Raw genomic sequence first — 20,668 nt, 5'->3', positions numbered from 1 at the left:
AGTTGCTGCTTTTGGCCACTTGTTTATGGGGGGGGGGGGGCATGAAGTGTAATGGTGTACACACCTCACACCAAAGACAGACCTGTACAGCCCACTCTGAGCTCCCAGCACTTCACAAGGCAATATGAAAAACTCATCTCTCACATACTCGAAGCTGATACCTTCACTCACAAAGGGGTTCAAATAGTTCATAAAAGAGACAATTTATTCTGATGTAATTTCTTCATCCAGAGGGTGGTGAATCTGTGGAATCCAAGTCATTGGGAATATTTAAAGCAGAGGTTGATTGGTTCCTGATGTATAAAGGTAAGGAGAGAAGGCAGGAGAATGGGGTTGAGAGGAAAATTACATCAGCAATGATTCGAAAGACAGATCAGACACAATGGGCCAAATGGCCTAAATCTTCCACTGCCTCATGGTCCATTAAATATTGTGTGTTCTTCCTCTTCACAAAACATACCTTTGCTTTCCCATCCCTCAGCATTTGCCTGTGCAGACTGGGGCTTTATTCTCTGGAGCGTAGAAAATTGAGAGGGGACTTGATAGAGGTGTTTAAGATTTTAAAAGGGACAGACCGAGTAAACGTGGATAGGTTTTTTCAATTAAGAGTGGGGGAGATTCAAACTAGAGGGCATGGTTTAAGATTGAAGGGGGAAAATTATAAGGGGAACATGAGGGGAAATTTCTTTACGCAAAGGGTAGTGGGGATGTGGAATGAGCTTCCGACAGATGTGGTCGAGGCGGCATCATTGGTTACATTTAAGGAAAGACTAGATAGTTACATGGATAGGAGAGGACTAGAGGTGCTGGTCAGTGGGACTAGGAGGGTGGGGATTTGTTACGGCATGGACTAGTAGGGCAAAACTGGCCTGTTCTGTGCTGTAAGTGGTTATATGGTTATATGGTTAATTGCTCAGTCGGATACTGTGGGGCAGCACGGTTGGTGTAGCGGTTAGTCCAACTTCTTTACAGAGCCAGGAACTGGGACAGGGGTTCGAACCCTGCGCTGTCTGTGAGGAGCTCGTATGCTCTCCCTGTGTCTAATGGGTTTTCAACAGAGGCTACGATTTCTTCCCACCATTTGAATCGTGCCATTGGGTGAAAATTTTGTGGTACAGACTCATGGGCAAAAATGGCCTGTTACTGTGCTGTATGACTAAATTTTTAAAAAAATAGATATCCCCTACTGATGGGTGATGGTGTCCATCATCATTACACACTGATGGATGATGGTGTCCATCATCATTACCCACTGATGGATGATGGTGTACATCATCATCACCCACTGACAGATGATGGTGTCCATTATCATTACCCACTGATGGATGATGATGTCCAGCATCATTACCCACTGATGGATGATGGTGTTTACCATCATTACCTATTGATGGATGATGGTGTCCATTATCATCACCCACTGATGGATGGGAATTGAGCAACTCAGGACAAGTTTACAAGCAGGTTCCCCGACCCAGTCACAGGCTTTCACCACAACAGCACATTCGAAACAACAGTGATCCACCCACATCTCACCACAGTATTGCTACAGCTCCTTCACCCAGGAGCAATGAACAGACAGACAGTGGTGTGGGTTATGGGTCAGCAGAGTCTAGGGCTCCCAGCTCCACACAGTAAATTCAGAAAATATCCTTCATAATACTGGCAGAGAATGATCACTGAACATCTCCCACCTGGTCACGAGAGATGGGCCAAAACATTTCAATACCATGGAAAACTCAGTGTTTCAGCAGATATATCAGGAAAATCCCAGCCCAGTTCAGCTTGGATGATGTCTGCCATTGTTTTTGAGTTGGCTGGCAGGGGAGAAATTTCTGTTGTGTTTGCCATAATCCAGGGTCCACATGAACATGGTGCTCTCTGTACTGGAAATGTTCAGTGCAGGCATACAGCAGTATCCATTAATGAGTAATTATTATGGACACCACTAAAAAAGAGGAAATAATTAAATGGAAAAATGTCACAACTGTGGTTGATGAGAAGTCAAAGCCAAAGTAAAAGCAAAATAGAGGGCATACAGGGAAGCAAAAATTAGTGGGCAATAGAGAACTTGGATTTTTTTTTATCTTGCAGAAGGTAACAAAAAAAAAACTCCTTAGGAATGAAAGGATGGTATGAAAGTCAGCAAGTAAATAATATCGAATTCAAAAAGCTTCTTCAAGAATGTAAAGCGTGAAGGAGGTGGGAGTAGATTTAGGACCACTAAAAAATGATTCTGGAGAAATAATAATGGGAACAAGGATATGGCAGAGGAACTAAATGAGTATTTTCCTTCCATCTTCACTGGGAAGACATTAGCTGTAAGCCAGATGTCCAAGGGTATCTGGGAAGAGAAGTGAGTGAAGTTACCGGTTCAAGGGAGAAGGTGCTGAGAAAGCTGAATAGTCCAAGGGTGGACAAGTCTTCTAGACCAGATGGATTGCACCCTCAGGTCACAAGATAAAGGAACAGATGCAGGCCACTGAGCCCATCAAGTCTGTTCCGTGACTCTACACTAAGCTGAACTATGCTCACACCTAATTCCAAATTCCAGCCTTTTCCTTATATCCCTTGATACCCTTGCTACTTAGATCCTTTCCTGTTTAAATGTTTCCAGTGATCTGGCCTCCACTGCTGTATGCAGCAGTGAGTTCCACAGATCCACGACCCTCTGACTGAAAAAGTTCTTCCTCGTCTCTGGATAACTAATTTTAAGACTGTGGCCTCTTGTCCATGATTCATCCACCAAGGGAAACATCTTATCTACATCCACTCAGTCAAAACCTTTCAGCATTCAAAGTGTCTCTATGAGATCCCCTCTCAATCTCCTATACTCCAATGAATACAATTCAAGAGCTGCCAAACACTCCTCATACATTATTCTTTGCATTCTGAGAATCATCCTAGTAAATCTCTCCAACAACGTCACATCCATTCTAAGATAGGGGGCCCAAAACTGTGCTTAGTTCTTCAAATTAGGTCTGATCAGTGCCCCATAGAGCCTCATCAACACCTCTCTACTCTTATACACTATTCTTCTTGAAATAATGCCAACATAGCATTTACTTTCTTCACTACAATTCCACCTGGTCATTAACTGTTAGATTTCCCTGCATGAGGACGCCCAGGTCCCTCTGCACTTCTGAGGTTTGAATTTTCTCCCCATCCAAAGAGTCCACTCCCTGTTTATTTCCACTGCCAAAATGTAGAGCCGAACATTTCTCAATGTTATATCTCATCTGCCAGATTTTTGGCCAGTCTCCTAATCTGTCTACAACCTTCTGCAACTTTACTTCCTGCTCCACCTCCTATCTTCGTGTCTTCTGCAAATTTGGCCACAAAACCATTCATTCCACAATCCAAATCGTTAATATAAATTGTAAACAGTAGCAGCCCCAAGTCCAACCCCTGCGGAACACCACTTGTTACAGGCAGCCATTCTGAACGGCATCCCTAAATTTCAATCCTTTGCTTCCAGTCTATCAGCCAATTTTCTATCTAGTTTAATAACTTCCCTGTAATTCTATGGGCCATCATCTTATTTAGCAGCCTAACATGCCTAACAGCCTTATAGAAAGGCTTCTGAAATCTAAATATAAAACATCCAGCGCCTCCCATTTGTCTGAAAGATGCAACGGTAGAAATTATGGAGGCTTTGGTAATGATCTTTCAGGAGTCTCTAGATTCTGGAATGGTCCGAGAGGACTGGAAAATTGCATTGTTGCCCTTTTATTTAAGAAAGAAGGGAGGCAGCAGAAAAGAAATTCTAGGGCAGGTAGCCTGATGTGAGTGCCTGGGAAGACGTTGGAGTCGATTGTCAAGGATGAACTTACAAAGTACTTGGAGGCACTTGACAAGGTAGGCCTAAACCAGCATGGTTTCCTTCAGGGAAAAGCTTGCTTGATAACATTTTGAACATTAAAAGGCATGGACAGAGTACATTTAGAAAGGTTATTTTCCATGGTGGGAGAACCTAGATCAAGGGGGCACAACATCAGGACTGAAGTGCATCCACTTAAATCAGAGCTATGGAATTTCTTTAGCCAGAGGGTGGTAAATCTGTGGAATTGGATGCCACAGGCTGTTGTGCAGGCCAAGTCATTGCATGTATTTAAGGGAGAGGTTGATAGGTTCTTGATTAGCCAAGACAACAAAGGTGATGGGGAGAGGGAACGATATGGGGTTGAGTGCGAAAATGGATCAGTTCTTGCTTAAATGGTGGGGCAGCCTCAATGGGCTGCATAGACTATTTCTGCTCATATGTCTTATCAGCCATCAGGGTAGGTAATGATGATGGACACCATCAACCATCTGTGGGTAATGACGATGGACAACATTAACCATCAGTGAGTAATGATGATGGACTCAATCAACATCAGTGTGGGGAATGATGATGGACTCCATCAACCATCTGTGGGTAATGATGATGGACTCCATCAACCATCAGTGGGTAATGATGAAGGACTCCATCAACCATCAGTGTGGGTAATGATGATCGAATCCATCAATAATCAGTGGGTAATGATGATGGACTCCATTAACCATCAGTGGGTAATGATCATGGACACAATCAACCATCTGTGGGTAATGATGAAGGGCACCATCAACCACCTGTTGATAATGATGATCGACACCATCAACCATCGGTGGGTAATGATGATGGACTCCATCAACCATCAGTGGGTAATGAAGATGGACTCCATCAACCATCTGTAGATAATGATGATGGTCTCCATCAACCATTTGTGGGTAATGATGAGGGGCACCATCAATCATCTGTGGGTAATGATGAGGGACACAATGAACCATCTGTGTGGGTAATGATGATGGAAACCATCAACCATCAGTGTGGGTAATGATGATGGACTCCATTAACCATCAGTGAGTAATGGTGATGGAGTCCATGAATCATCAGTGTGGGTAATGATGATGGACTCTATCAACCATCCAATGGGTAATGATGATGGACACCATCAACTATCTGTGTGTAATGATGATGGACTCCATCAACCATCAGTGGGCAATGATGATGGACTCCATCAACCATCTGTGTTGGTAAATATGAGGGACAACAACAACCATCTGTGTCTGTAATGATGAGGGACAACACCAACCAGCAGTGTGGGTAATGATAATGGATACCAACAACAATCTGTGGGTAATGATGATGGACTCCATCAGCCATCAGTGTGGGAAATGATGATGGACTCCATCTGCCATCAGTAGGAAATGATGATGGATTCCAGCAACCATCTGTGTGGGAAACAATGATGAACTCCATCAACCATCAGTGTGGGTAATGATGATGGACTCCATCAATCATCAATGGGTAATGATGATGGAGTGCATCAACCATGAGTGGGTAATGATGATGGACTCCATCAACCATCAGTGTGGGTAATGATGATGGACTCCATCAACCACCTGTGGGTAAGGATGAGGAACACCATCAACCATCAGTGTGGGTAATGTTGAGGAACTCTATCAACCATCCCTGGGTAATAATGATGGACTCAATCAACCATCAGGGTTGGTAATGATGATGGACTCCATCAACCATCACTGGGTAATGATGTGTATTCCATCAACAATCATTGCGGGTAATTATAATGGAGTACCTCATCAATATGTGTGGGTAATGATGATGGACTCCATCAACCATCATTGTGGGTAATGACGATGGACTCCATCAACCATCAAAGGGTAATGATGATGGATTCCATCAAGCATCAGAGGGTAATGATGATGGACTCCAACAATTCTCAGTGGGTAATGATAATGGACTCCATCAACCATCTATGGGCAATGATGATGGATTCCATCAACAATCAGAGCGTAATGATGATGGACTCCATCAACCAACAGTGGGTAATGATGATGGACTCCATCAACAATCTGTGGGTAATGATGATGGACACCAACAACCATCAGTGGGTAAGGAGGATGGACCCCATCAACTATCAGTGAGGGTAATGTTGAGAATCACCATCAACCATTTGTGGGTAATGATGAGGGATTCCATCAACCATCTGTGGCTAATGATGAGGACTCCAGCAACTATCTGTGGCTAATGATGACGGAGTATATCAACCATCTGTGGATAATGATGAGGGACCAATTCAACCATCAGTGTGGGTAATGATGAGGGACAACTTCAACCATCAGTGTGGGTAATGATGAGGGAAAACATCAAACATCAGTGTGGGAAATGATGAGGGACTCCATCAAACATCTCTGGATAATGATGATAGACTCCATCTGCCATCAGTAGATAATGATGATGGATTACAGCAATCATCTGTTTGGGAAACAATGATGAACTCCATCAACCATCAGTGTGGGTAATGATGAGGGACTCCATCAAACATCTCTGGATAATGCTGATGGACTCCATCTGCCATCAGTAGGTAATGATGATGGATTCCAGCAATCATCTGTGTGGGAAACAATGATGAACTCCATCAACCATCAGTGTGGGTAATGATGATGGACTCCATCATCATTACCTACTGATGGCAGATGGAGTCCATCAGCATTATCCAGAGCCTACCTCACTGACAAAAGGCAAAGGAGGAAAAACCCAACACCCAACCCCAACCAACCAATTTTCCCCTGCAACCGCTGCAATCGTGTCTGCCTGTCCCGCATCGGACTTGTCAGCCACAAACGAGCCTGCAGCTGACGTGGACTTTTTACCCCCTCCATAAATCTTCGTCCGCGAAGCCAAGCCAAAGAATGATGATGGACTCCATCAACCATCATTGTGGGTAATGATGATGGACTCCATCAACCACCTGTGGGTAATGATGATGGACTCCATCAACCACCTGTGGGTAAGGATGAGGAACACCATCGACCATCAGTTTGGGGAGGAGTCACGTGATGGAGTAGTGGCCGGACGGTGAACTCCAGCCCCCTCCAGAAAAGTCGGAAAAAACAAAGGAAAACACAAAGGCACAGAAATAAAAGTTAAAGAAAAGTGAGTATAAAGGTGGAAAGAAGATGGCGACAAAAAAAGAAAAATTGAAATCAACGGTAAGAAGAGAGGAAGAGAAGACAACGGAGGAAGAAGGAGAAGGCCTTACCTGTTCGAAGAGGCCCGCGGTGGAGAGAGAAACCCGCTCCCTCAGGTCGGTAGAAATTGGACTACAAAAATGGCTCGCTGAGCCGAGTAAAAGTGCGCAACCGCGCATGAAAAAAACACACCGACAGGAGGGGTGACCAGCTGGGGATTCGATCTCCACAGCCGGCAACGACAGCTGCAGAACACCTGCAGCAAGAAGAGAACACAGAAGACAATGGAAACAAGAAAGAAGAGAAGAAAAGGGCAACAAAGAAACAACAGATGGCCAACCCAGAGGAAGAAGAAGAGGAAGAGGAAGAGTACAGTGAAATAGAAGAAGAAGGGAAAGGCAAGATAAAGGATTTACTTTCTCTTATTAAAGAATACATGGAGTCATTTAAAGAATGGCAAACACAGGAATTTAATGATTTAAGAAGAAGAATAAACAACACAGAAGAGAAAATGAATAAAATAGATATGACCTTAATAGAAATGGGAAAGAAAATGGACAAGATGGAAGAGTGGGCAATAGCAGCAGAAATTGAGGTAGAGGACTTAAAAAAGAAATTAGAGGAATCTAATAAAAAAGTTATAGAGACACAAGAACTGTTAGCTCAGAAAATAGATATAATGGAAAATTATAACAGAAGAAATAACATAAAGATAGTGGGCCTTAAGGAAGATGAAGAAGGCAAGAATATGAGAGAGTTTATAAAAGATTGGATCCCTAGGATCCTAGGATGTCCAGAACTACAGCAAGAAATGGAAATAGAAAGGGCACATAGAGCATTGGCCTTTAAACCACAACCACAACAAAAACCAAGATCTATTTTAGTAAAATACCTAAGATATACTACAAGAGAAAAGGTACTGGAAGACAATGGAAAAAGTAAGAGAGGGCAACAAGCCACTGGAGTATAAAGGGCAAAAAATCTTCATTTATCCAGATATAAGTTTTGAACTCCTGAAGAAGAGAAAAGAGTTCAATACAGCAAAGGCGATTTTATGATAGAAAGGGTATAAATTTATACTAAAGCATCCAGCGGTATTGAAAATATTTATTCCAGGACAACAAAACAGACTATTCTCGGATCCAGAAGAAGCACGAAAATTTGCAGAACAATTACAAAATAGACTGAGGGATGAAGACGTGTAATGAGAGTAAAAATGATCACGATTGATATGTATGTGGGTAAAGAGGTATAAGAATGTATAGGTATAATGTGCATACGTGAATGTATCTGTATTTAGAGGAAAATATAGATAGTATTGACAAGAATTAATAAGGGAAGGTAATGGAATAGAGAGAATAAGGAGGGAATTAAAAGAGTAACCTTTGTTACATATGAAAAGTGAAATCTTTTCTGGGGGGGGGGGAGTTGCGGTCACTGCAAAATCAGTTGACGCTTGCGAATGAATTCGCAAACCCAAATGGAGAGGGGAGATGTGGTTGTCCGACAAGGGATAAAGGACAACTCAGGAGGGGAAGGGGAGATTGGGGCTAAAGAAGTTATAAATAGGAGAATAAGGAAAATGTTTGATGTTTTAGGAATGTTGTCTTATAAAGGGTTTAAAATAAAAAACAGAAATGGAAAAGGAGGAAAGGTAATGATGGAAAAACGGAAAGGGAAGATAAACAAAGTATAAAATGGCTACGTTGAACTATATGACTTTAAATATTAATGGAATACATAACCAAATTAAAAGGAATAAACTGCTAAATTTACTGAAAAAAGAAAAAATTGATATAGCATTTGTCCAAGAAACACACTTAACTGAATTGGAGCACAAGAAATTAAAGAGAGATTGGGTAGGACATGTAACAGCAGCATCGTATAATTCAAAAGCAAGAGGAGTGGCTATATTAATTAGTAAAAATGTGCCATTTAAAATAGAAGAGGAAATAATAGATCCAGCAGGGAGATATGTAATGATAAAATGTCAGATATATTCGGAGTTTTGGAATCTACTCAATGTATATTCACCTAACGAAGAAGATCAAAAGTTTATGCAAGATATCTTTTTGAAGGTAGCTAATACGCAAGGGAACATACTAATAGGAGGGGATTTCAACCTGAATTTGGATTCAAATATGGATAAAACTGGGAAAAAAATTAACAGAAAGAACAAAGTAACCAAATTTAAAATTAAATCAATGCAAGAAATGCAACTTTTGGATATATGGAGGAAACAAAACCCAAAAGAAAAGGAATATTCATATTACTCGGCTAGACATAAAACATACTCAAGAATAGACCTATTTTTGTTATCAGCTAGTATGCAAGATAGAGTAGGAAAAACAGAATATAAAGCTAGAATACTATCGGACCATTCACCCTTAATATTGACAGTAAAGCTAGAGGACATCCCTCCAAGAATGTATAGATGGAGATTAAACCCCATGCTACTTAAAAGGCAGGATTTTAGAGAATTTATTGAAAAACAATTAAAAATGTATTTTGAAATAAATATGGAATCAGTGGAAGATAAGTTTATACTATGGGATGCAATGAAAGCATTCATTAGAGGGCAAATAATAAGTTATGTAACCAAGATGAAGAAGGACTATAATCAGGAAACAGAGCAGTTGGAAAGGGAAATAGTAAATATAAAAAAAAATTAACAATGAAGGAAGATACAACTAAAAGAAGAGAATTGGCGGATAAAAAAATAAAATATGAAACATTACAAACATATAAGGTAGAGAAGAATATAATGAAGACAAATCAGAAATATTATGAACTGGGTGAAAAAACGCACAAAATCCTAGCATGGCAGCTTAAGACAGAACAAGCTAAGAAAATGGTATTGGCATCAAGGAAAAAAGACAAACAAATTACATATAATCCAAAAGAAATTAAGGAAAACTTTCTATTTCCAATAGAATTCTACAAAACATTTAAAGACTTATTAATTCCGCCCCTCCTGGATGTAATCAACCAGATTGATGAAACACAAAGCTTACCAGATTCTTGTAAAACAGCAATAATTACAGTAATACTAAAACAAGGGAAAGATCCACTCTCACCAGCGTCATATAGACCAATATCTTTACTAAACACAGATTATAAGATAATAGCTAAACTATTAGCAAACAGATTAGCAGAGCAGGTACCGAAAATGGTAAATTTAGACCAAACTGGATTTATCAAAAAAAGACGCACAACAGACAATATTTGTAAATTTATTAACTTAATTCATGCAGTAGAAGGAAATAAAGCACCTGCAGTAGCAGTTGCTTTAGACGCAGAGAAGGCCTTTGACAGTAGAATGGAATTATTTGTTCAAAGTATTGCAAAAATTCAGTTTACCGGAGAAGTATATTAATTGGATTAAAGCATTATATAAGGGACCGTTAGCGAAAGTGACAGTAAATGGACATGTATCAAAGTAATTTAACTTAAGCAGGTCAACGCGGCAGGGATGCCCACTATCACCTTTATTGTTTGCGTTAGCTATAGAACCACTAGCAGAATTGATAAGAATAGATAATAATATAAAAGGAATAAAAATAAAAGACAAGGAATATAAAATCAGTCTATTTGCGGATGATGTTATAGTGTACTTAACAGAACCAGAACTATCAATAAAAGAATTATATAAGAAATTGAAGGAATATGGAGAAGTGTCGGGTTACAAGATAAACATAAATAAAAGTGAAGCAATGCCTATGAATAATGCGGATTTCTCAAAATTTAAGAAGGAATCTCCATTTAGATGTCAAATGCAGGCAATAAGATACCTAGGTGTACAAATAAAAAAAATCTCGGCCAATTATATAAACTCAATTATTATCCACTAATGAAAAAATTACAGGACGATTTAGAGCATTGGAAAGATTTACCACTAACACTAATAGGAAGGATAAACTGTATTAAAATGAACATTTTTCCAAGGATATTATACTTATTTCAGGCATTGCCAATACAACTGACAGAAAAATTCTTCAAAGAGTTAAAGAAAATAATAAGGAAATTTTTATGGAGAGGGGGGAAACCGAGGATAGCACTAGATAAATTAACAAAATGGTATAAACAAGGAGGCTTACAATTGCCAAACTTTAAAAATTATTATAGAGCCGCACAATTAAGATACCTATCAGATTTTTATCAAACAAGGGAAAAACCAGACTGGACGAGATTAGAATTAGATAAAATAGGGGAAAAGATACCTGAACACATATTATATAAATGGGATGAAAAATTGGTACAACATAGAACTTCTCCAGTATTACATCATCTCCTCAATATTTGGAATAAGATTCATGTAGAAAGAAATAAAACAAATTATCAATTACCAAAACTAATATTGACGCAAAATAAGTTACTCCCTTTTACAATAGATAACCTTTCCTTTAGAGAATGGGAAAAAAAAGGGATTAAAAGAATAGAAAATTGTTTTTCAGAAGTAGATTCTTATCCTTTGAACAAATGAGAGATAAGTACAATATAACTGGAGATACAGCGCTGGCATATTACCAATTGAGATCCTACTTGAAGGATAAATTAGGAAGCAGTTTGAGTTTGCCAGAGGGAAGTAACCTTGAATATGTGATTACAGATACAATGTTAATCAAAAGATTTATAACAAATATGTATATTAAACTGCAAGAAAAGGAGAATGAGGAAACAAATGGTAAAACTAAACAAAAATGGGAACAAGATTTAAATATAAAGATAAAAAAGGAAACATGGGAGAAATTATGTTCTGGAACGATGAGAAATACAATAAATACGAGGCTACGTATGATACAATATAACTGGTTACACAGACTATACATTACACCTCAAAAGTTAAATAAATGGGACCCAACAGTATCTGATAAATGTTTTTGATGTAAAAAAGAAATGGGAACAACAATTCATGCAATCTGGACATGTGAGAAAGTAGAAAAATTTTGGGAAGATCTCAATCAGATATTAAATAAAATAACAGAAAACAATATACCAAAGAATCCAGAGATCTTTCTCCTAAGTAACATAAAAAACAAAGAATTTGGAATTGATTTGGAGGATGCACAAAAAAGATTTGTTAAGATAGCTCTAGCCGTAGCAAAAAAATGTATTATGTCAACCTGGAAATTTGAAGATAATCTGAAAATACAACAATGGTATATAGAAATGAATAAATGTATTCCATTAGAAAAAATTACATATAGTTTAAGAAATAATATTGAAATATTCGAACAAATATGGGAGCCTTACATTAAATACAATAGCGAAAACCTACCGGGGACAATCATTACCTAAGTTGATGGAAGGAGAAGGAAAGAAAAGAATGGACTCAGTAGAATTTCTGGTGTATTTTTGTTGAATGACAACATTATCTGACTGGTTTAATGTAACCTAGGTTGTATACCTAAAATGGATGGGAGGGGGGGTGGCTTGGGAGGAGGGAGGGGGGGGAGAAAATGTTACTGTATATGTGTGAAAAAGAAAAAAGTGTGTATCATGGCTAATGTGATTTATGGTGTGAAAAATAAAAAAATTTAAAAAAAAACCATCAGTTTGGGTAATGTTGAGGAACTCCATCAACCATCTCTGGGTAATGATGTGTACTTCATCAACAATCATTGTGGGTAATGATAATGGAGTACCTCATCAATATGTGTGGGTAATGATGATGGACTCCATCAACCATCATTGTGGGTAATGACGATGGACTCCATCAACCATCAAAGGGTAATGATGATGGATTCCATCAAGCATCAAAGGGTAATGATGATGGACTCCATCAATTATCAGTGGGTAATGATAATGGACTCCAACAACCAACTATGGGCAATGATGATGGATTCCATCAACAATCAGAGTGTAATGATGATGGACTCCATCAACCAACAGTGGGTAATGATGATAGACTCCATCAACTATCAGAGTGGGTAATGATGAGAATCACCATTAACCATTTGTGGGTAATGATGAGGGATTCCATCAACCATCTGTGGCTAATGATGAGAACTCCAGCAACCATCTGTGGATAATGATGAGGGAGTACATCAACCATCTGTGGATAATGATGAGGGAGCAATTCAACCATCAGTGTGGGTAATGATGAGGGACAACTTCAACCATCAGTGTGGGTAATGATGAGGGACTCCATCAAACATCTCTGGATAATGATGATGGACTCCATCTGCCATCAGTAGGTAATGATGATAGATTCCAGCAATCATCTGTGTGGGAAACAATGATGAACTCCATCAACCATCAGTGTAGGTAATGATGAGGGACTCCATCAAACATCTCTGGATAATGATGATGGACTCCATCTGCCATCAGTAGGTAATGATGATGGATTCCAGCAATCATCTGTGTGGGAAACAATGATGAACATCAACCATCAGTGTGGGTAATGATGATGGACTCCATCAATCATCAGTGGGTAATGATGATGGACTCCATAAATCATCAGTGGGTAATGATGATGGACTCCATCAACCATCAGTGTGGGTAATAATGAGGGAAACCATCAAACATCAGTGTGGGAAATGATGAGGGACTCCATCAAACATCTCTGGATAATGATGATGGACTCCATCTGCCATCAGTAGGTAATGATGATGGATTCCAGCAATCATCTGTGTGGGAAACAATGATGGACTCCATCAACCATCAGTGTGGGTAATGATGATGGACTCCATCAATCATCAGTGGGTAATGATTATGGACTCCATCAACCATCAGTGTGGGTAGTGATGATGGACTCCATCAAGCATCAGTGGATAATGATGAGGGTCACCATCAACCACCAGTTCGTAAAGATGAGAGACAACTTCAACCAACAGTTTGGGTAATGATGATGGACACAATCAACCATTAGTGTGGGTAATGATGTTGGACACCATCAGCCATCAGTGTGGGTAATGCTGAGGGACACAATCAACCATCAGTGTGGGTAATGATAATGGACTCCAACAAGCAACAGGGGGTAATGATGAGGGTCACGATCATCAATCTGTGGGTAATATTGATGGATTCCATCAACCATCAGTAGGTAATGATGAGGGACACCATCACCATCTGTGGATAATAATGAGGGACTCCATCCACCATCTCTGGGTAATGATGAGCGACTCCATCCTCAATCTGTGGGCAATGATGAAGGACACCATCAACCATCTGTGTAGGTAATGATGATGGACATCATCAACCATCAGTGGGTAATGATGAGGGATACCATCAACCAGTGTGGGTAATATTGGGGGACACCATAATCCAGTCTGGGTGAAGATGAGGGGCACCATCAACCATCAGTGTGCTTAATAATGAAGGACACAATCAACCATCAATGTGGGTAATGATGAAGGACACCAGCAACAATCTGTGTGGATAATGATGATGGACTCCATCATCCATCTGTGGCTAATGATGAGGGACTCCATCATCCATCTGTGGATAATGATGATGGACACAATCAACCCTCAGTGGGAAATGATGATGGACTCCATCAACTCCACTTACCACTGTATGTGTAGAGTTGATGGACCACATCAACCATCTCTTTGTAATGATGAGGGACTCCAACCACAATCAATTGGTAAAGATGATGGACACAATCAACCATCAGTGTGGGTAATGGTGATGGACACCATCAACCATCTGTGTGGGTTATGATGATGGACTCATTCAACCATCTGTGTGTCATGATGATGGACTCCATCAACCATCTGTGGCTAATGATGAGGGACGCCATCAACCATCTGTGGCTAATGATGAGGGACTACATCAACCATCTGTTGGTAATGAGGAGGGACACAATCAACCCTCAGTGGGTAATATTGAGGGGCAACACAATCCAGTCTGGTTGAAGATAAGGGGCACCATCAACCATCTGTGTGCTTAATAATGAAGGACAACATCAACCATCAATGTGGGTAATGATGGGACACCATCAACCATCTGTGGCTAATGATGAGGGACTCCATCAACCATCTGTGGCTAATGATGAGGGACTACATCAACCATCAGTTGGTAATGAGGAGGGACACCATCAACCATCTGTGGGTAATGATGATGGACTCCATCAATCATCTATTGCTAATGACGAGGGACTCCATGAACCATTTGTGGGTATTGATGAGGTAATCCATCAACTATCTATGGGTAATGATGATGGACTCCATCAATCATCAGTGGGAAATGATGATTGACTCCAACAACCATCAGTATGTGTAGAGATGATGGACATCATCAACCATCAGTGGGTAATGATGAGGGATACCATCAACCAGTGTGGGTAATATTGTGGGACACCACAATCTAGTCTGGGTGAACACGAGGGGCACCATTAACCATCCGTGTTTTAATAATGAAGGACACCATCAACCATGAATGTGGGTAATGATGAAGCACCTTATCAACCATCAGTGTGGGTAATGAGGATGCATGCCATCAACCATCTGTGGGTAATGATGATGGTCTCCATCAACCATCAGTGGATAATGATGATGGACTCTATCAACCATCAGTGGGTAATGATGATGGACTCCATCAACCATCAGTGGGTAATGATGATGGACTCCATCAACCATCAGTGTGGGTAATGAGGATGCATGCCATCAACCATCTGTGGGTAATGATGATAGACTCCATCATCCATTTGTGGGTAATGATGATGGACTCCATCAACCATCAGTGGGTAATGATGATGGACTCCATCAACCATCAGTGTGGATAATGATGATGGACTCCATTATCCATCAGTGGGTAGTGATGATGGACTCCATCAACCATCAGTGTGGGTAATGATCAGGGACACCATCAACCATCTGTGTGGGTAATGATGAAGCACCTTATCAACCATCAGTGTGAGTAATGATGATAGACTCCATTAAGCATCAGTTGGTAGTGATGAGGGATTCCATCAACCATCTGTGGATAATGATGAGGGACTCCATCCACAATCTGTGGTTAATGAAGATTGACTCCTTTAACCATCAATGTGGGTAATGATGATGTACCCCATTAAGCATCAGTGGGTAATGATGAGGGTCACCATGAACAATCTGTGGGTAATGATGAGTGATTCCATCAACCATCTGTGGATAATAATGAGGGACTCCATCCATCATCTGTGGTTAATGATGATTGACTCCTTCAAACATCAGTGTGGGTAATGATAATGGACACAATCAACTAAAAGTGTGGGTAATGATGATGGTCTCCATCAATCATCAGTGTGGGCAATGATGAGGGACACCATCAACCATCTATTTGAGTAATGATGAGGGACACCATCAACCATCTGTGGGAAATATTGATGGACTTCATCAAACATCTGTGTGGGCAATGATGAGGGACACCATCAACCATCTATTTGAGTAATGATGAGGGACTCCATCAACCATCTGTGGGAAATGATGATGGACTCCATCAACCGTCTGTGGGAAATGATGATGGACTCCATCAAACATCTGTGGGTAATGATGATGGACACCATCAACAATCAGTGTGGGTAATGATTTTGAACACCATCAACCATCTGTGTGGGTTATGATGAGGGAAACCATCAACAATCTGTGTGGGTAATGATCATGCAATCCATCAACCATCAGTCTGGGTAATGATGAGAAACATCATCAACCATCAGTGGGTAATGATGAGGGACTCCATCATTCATTTACTTCCTTTGGATTCTGGGTGACCTATTAGTTTATTGCACTGCACAATTATCAGCTGTCGCCTCCCCAGTGATAATTAAACATTCTACACCTTGGCTGATGAGGTCGGGCCTCCTAACTTCACCACCCTCTCCACTTGCTCTGCCTCCTTCAGAAGTATGGACGTACAGTGTCTATGTTCATTAACACTCCCACTGATTAGGTACACATTAGCTCATATCAGTCAGATCTGAACTTGGTCTTTCCCTCTTCCGGCCTGCTGATGGCTAAGTGATTGCACAGCATTGTGCCTTTCCACATCCCACTGATGAGTTGCAATTGGATGAACTGAGGATCATAAGGGAAGCAGAAGCAGTGATAGAGAGGAGTTACAGGGAGACAGTCACCCCTAGAAGGCATGAGTCAGGGAATTGGGTGACTGTGTGGAAAGGAGAGAGAGTGCCAGTGCAGAGTACCCCAGTGGAAGTGCCCCTCAGCTACATGTATTCGGCATTGAATACTGCTGAGGGGGAACAGCCTATCTGAGCTCCTGAGGCTCAGAAGGGAAAGAGGGGTAAGAACAGGGTAATTGTGGTTGGGGACTCACTTGTCAGAGGGACGGATAGGAGGTTTGTTGGACGAGATTGGGGATTCAGGTTGGTCTGTTGCCTCCCTGGTGCTAGGGTCTGGATGTCTCTGATTGAGTTCACAGAATTCTGCAAGGGGAAGGTGAGCAGCCAGAAGTCGTGGTCCATGTGGGGACCAATGACTTAGTTAGAAGTGGGGATGAGGTCCTGAAACAGGAATACATAGAATTAGGCAGGGTTAAAAAACAGGACCTCTAAGATAGTAACCTCTGGATTGCTGCCGGTGCCACGCGCTAGAGAGGGTAGTAATAGGAGGATGTGGAGTATGAATGCATGGCTAAAGAGGTGGTGCAGGGGGCAGGGGATAAGATTTTTGGATCATTGGGATCTCTTCTGGAGATAGTCGGATCTGTACAAAAGGGACGGACTTCACTTGAACTGGAGGGAGATCAATATCCTGGCAAGCAGATTTGCTAGAGCTGTGGAGGAGGGTTTAAACTAGTTTGGCAGGGGGGTGGTAAGCAGAGTTTGCGTGCATGGCTACCTAGTTAACAAAGATAACAAAGGAAGGATGGAGGTTAAGGTAAAAGATAGAAAAGGGAATATATGTTAGGGTCATTCTCTGAAATGCATGTACTTTAATGCAAGAAGCATAATCAACAAGGTAGATGAGCTTAGAGCATGGATTGGCACTTGGAATCATGATGTTGTGGCAATTAGTGAGACCTGGTTACAGGAGGAACAGGACTGGCAACTAAATATTCCAGAATACAAATGTTTTAGATGTGATAGGACAGGGGGTAAAAAAAGGGGGAGGAGTTGCTCTGCTTGTTAAAGAGGAAGTTACTGCCGTGAGGTGGCAGGATGGTTTGGAGGGATTGTCCAGTGAGGCTGTTTGGTGGAATTCAGGGGTGGAGGAGGCATGAGGGTAATAGGTATTATAGACCACCAATGGGCCAAGAAAATTCGAAGAACAAATTTGTAAGGAGATAGCATATATGTGTAATAAACATAAGGTAGAGATCAATGGAGATTTTAACTTCCCTCACATTGATTGGGATACCCATACAGTAAGAGGGCTGGATGGGCTAGAGTTTGTCAAATGTGTACAAGATAGTTTTCTTAATCAATACGTAGAGGAACCGACTCGGGATGGTGTAATACTAGATCTGCTGTTGGGGAACGAGATAGGTCAGGTGTCTGAGGTTAATGTTGGAGAACAAGTTGGGTCTAGTGATCACAACTCTATTAGTTTTAGGGAAGAACAAAGAAGAGCCTAAAGTTGAGGTTATGGATTGGAGAAAAGAAAATTTCGAAGGAATGAGAATGACTTTGGGGATTATTGAGTGGGACATGATTTTTTCAGGAAAGGATGTAAATGAAAAATGGAGAATATTCAAAGAAGAAATTTTGAGAGTACAGAGCAGATATGTCCCAGTGAGGATCAAAGGAAAGGCTGGGAAGTCATAGGGAGCCTTGGTTTTCGAGCAATATTAGAAATTTGGTTAGGAGAAAGAGGGAGGTATACAAGAGGTATAAACAGCAGGGTGCTGAGAAATTGAAAGAGAACTACAAGGAGTGTAGAAAAAATCTTAAGAAAGAAATTAGAAAGGCCAAAAAGAGGCACGAAGAGGCTTTGTCAGGCAGAGTAAGAATAACTCCAAAGGGTGTCTATAGGTACATTAAAACTAAAAGATTATTGAGGGATAGAATTGGACCCCTTGTAGATAGGCTATGTGAGAAGTCAGAGGAGATGGGGGAAATTTTAAATGATTTCTTTTTCCTCAGGGAAAAAAATATTGTACCAGTTGAAGTAAAGAAAAATAGTGGGGAGGTCATGAATCATTTAAGGATAACCAAGGAGGTAGTGATGGCAGTGCTAACAAAGATAACGGTGGTCAAATCTCCAGGTCCAGACAATGTATTCCCAAGACACTCAGCGAGTGTGAGATATTTAGGATGTCACTGGTCACGGGGGTTGTGCTAGAGGTTTGGAGGGTGGCTCATGTTGTTCTGCTGTTTAAGAAAGGGTCCAAATGTAAGCCTGGAAATTATAGACCTGTGAGTCTGACGTCTGTGGTGAGTAAGTTGATGGAAAGTGTTCTGAGGGATGGCATTTACAAATATTTGGAAGAACAGGGGTAGATCATGCTTAACAAACCTTATAGAGTTTTTCAAGGGGGTAACAAAAGATTGATGAAGGCTGTGGATGTTGTCTATTTAGACTTTAGAAAAGATTTTGACAAAGTTCTCCACAGGAGGTTAGGAAAAAAGGTGGAGGCATTAGGTATAAATAAGGAGGTAGTGAAATGGATTCAGCAATGGTTGGATGGGAGGTGTCAGAGAGTAGTGGTAGAAAATTGTTTGTCAAATTGGAGGCCGGTGACTAGTGGAGTTCCTCAAGGATCAGTCCTGGGTCCACTATCGTTTGTTACATATATATTAACGTAAGGGGTGGTGAATTGGATAAGTAAGTCTGCAGATGATACAAAGATTGGTGGTATTGTGGACAGTGAGGAAGATTACTGTACCTTAAAAAGAGACATAGGAAAGCTAGAGGAGTGGGCTGAGAAATGGCTGATGGAATTTAATACGGATAAGTGTGAAGTGTTGTATTTTGGAAATGCAAATCTAAATAGGTCATATACATTGAATGGTAGGCAATTGAGGAGTGAAGAGCAACAAAGGGATTTAGGAGTTAGGGTAAATAGTACCCTCAAAGTTGATACTCAGGTAGATAGAGTGGTGAAAAAGGCATTTGGAATGTTGGTGGAGTATTGAATTCAAGATTTGGGATGTTATGATGAAATTGTGCAAAGCATTGGTGAGGCCAAATTTGGAATACTGTGTGCAGTTTTGGTCATCAAATTATAGGAAGGATATAAACAAAATAGAGAGAGTGCAGAGAAGGTTCACGAGAATGTTGACACGATGTCAGGGTTTGAGTTACAGAGAAAGGTTGAGCAGCCTGGGGCTTTTTTCTTTGGAGCGTAGAAGATTGAGGGGGGATTTGATGGAGGTGTTCAAGATTTTAAAAGGGACAGAGAGAGTCAACGTGGATAGGCTTTTTCAATTAAGAGTGGGGGATATTGAAACCAGAGGCCATGGTTTGAGATTGCAGGGGGAAAATTATAAGGGGAACATGAGGAGAAATGTCTTCATGCAAAGGGTGGTTGGGATGTGGAATAAGCTTCCGGAGGAGGTGGTTGAAGCAGGGATGTTATTTACATTTAAGGAAAGACTGGATAATTACATGGAGGGGAGAGGATTGGAGGGGTATGGACCAGGTGCTGGTCAGTGGGACGAGGTGGGTGGGGATTTGTTCCGGCATGGACTAGTAGGGCCAAAATGGCCTGTTCTGTGCTGTATATGGTTATATGGATGCAGCAGCAGGCAGCTGGCAACCTCCCAGGAGCTTTC

At 40.8% G+C, this 20,668-nt stretch overlaps 1 protein-coding gene across 4 annotated transcripts in view; it reads right to left on the bottom strand.

Annotated features, from left to right (window-relative positions):
* Window positions 1–20,668, bottom strand: part of hal (histidine ammonia-lyase) — a 171,330-nt gene that overhangs the window by 22,688 nt on the left and 127,974 nt on the right. The window lies entirely within an intron of this gene.

The sequence above is a fragment of the Narcine bancroftii genome, chromosome 13 (assembly GCF_036971445.1).
Source record: "Narcine bancroftii isolate sNarBan1 chromosome 13, sNarBan1.hap1, whole genome shotgun sequence".
Taxonomy (NCBI): domain Eukaryota; kingdom Metazoa; phylum Chordata; class Chondrichthyes; order Torpediniformes; family Narcinidae; genus Narcine; species Narcine bancroftii.
This window is presented reverse-complemented; position numbering and strand designations above follow the sequence as displayed.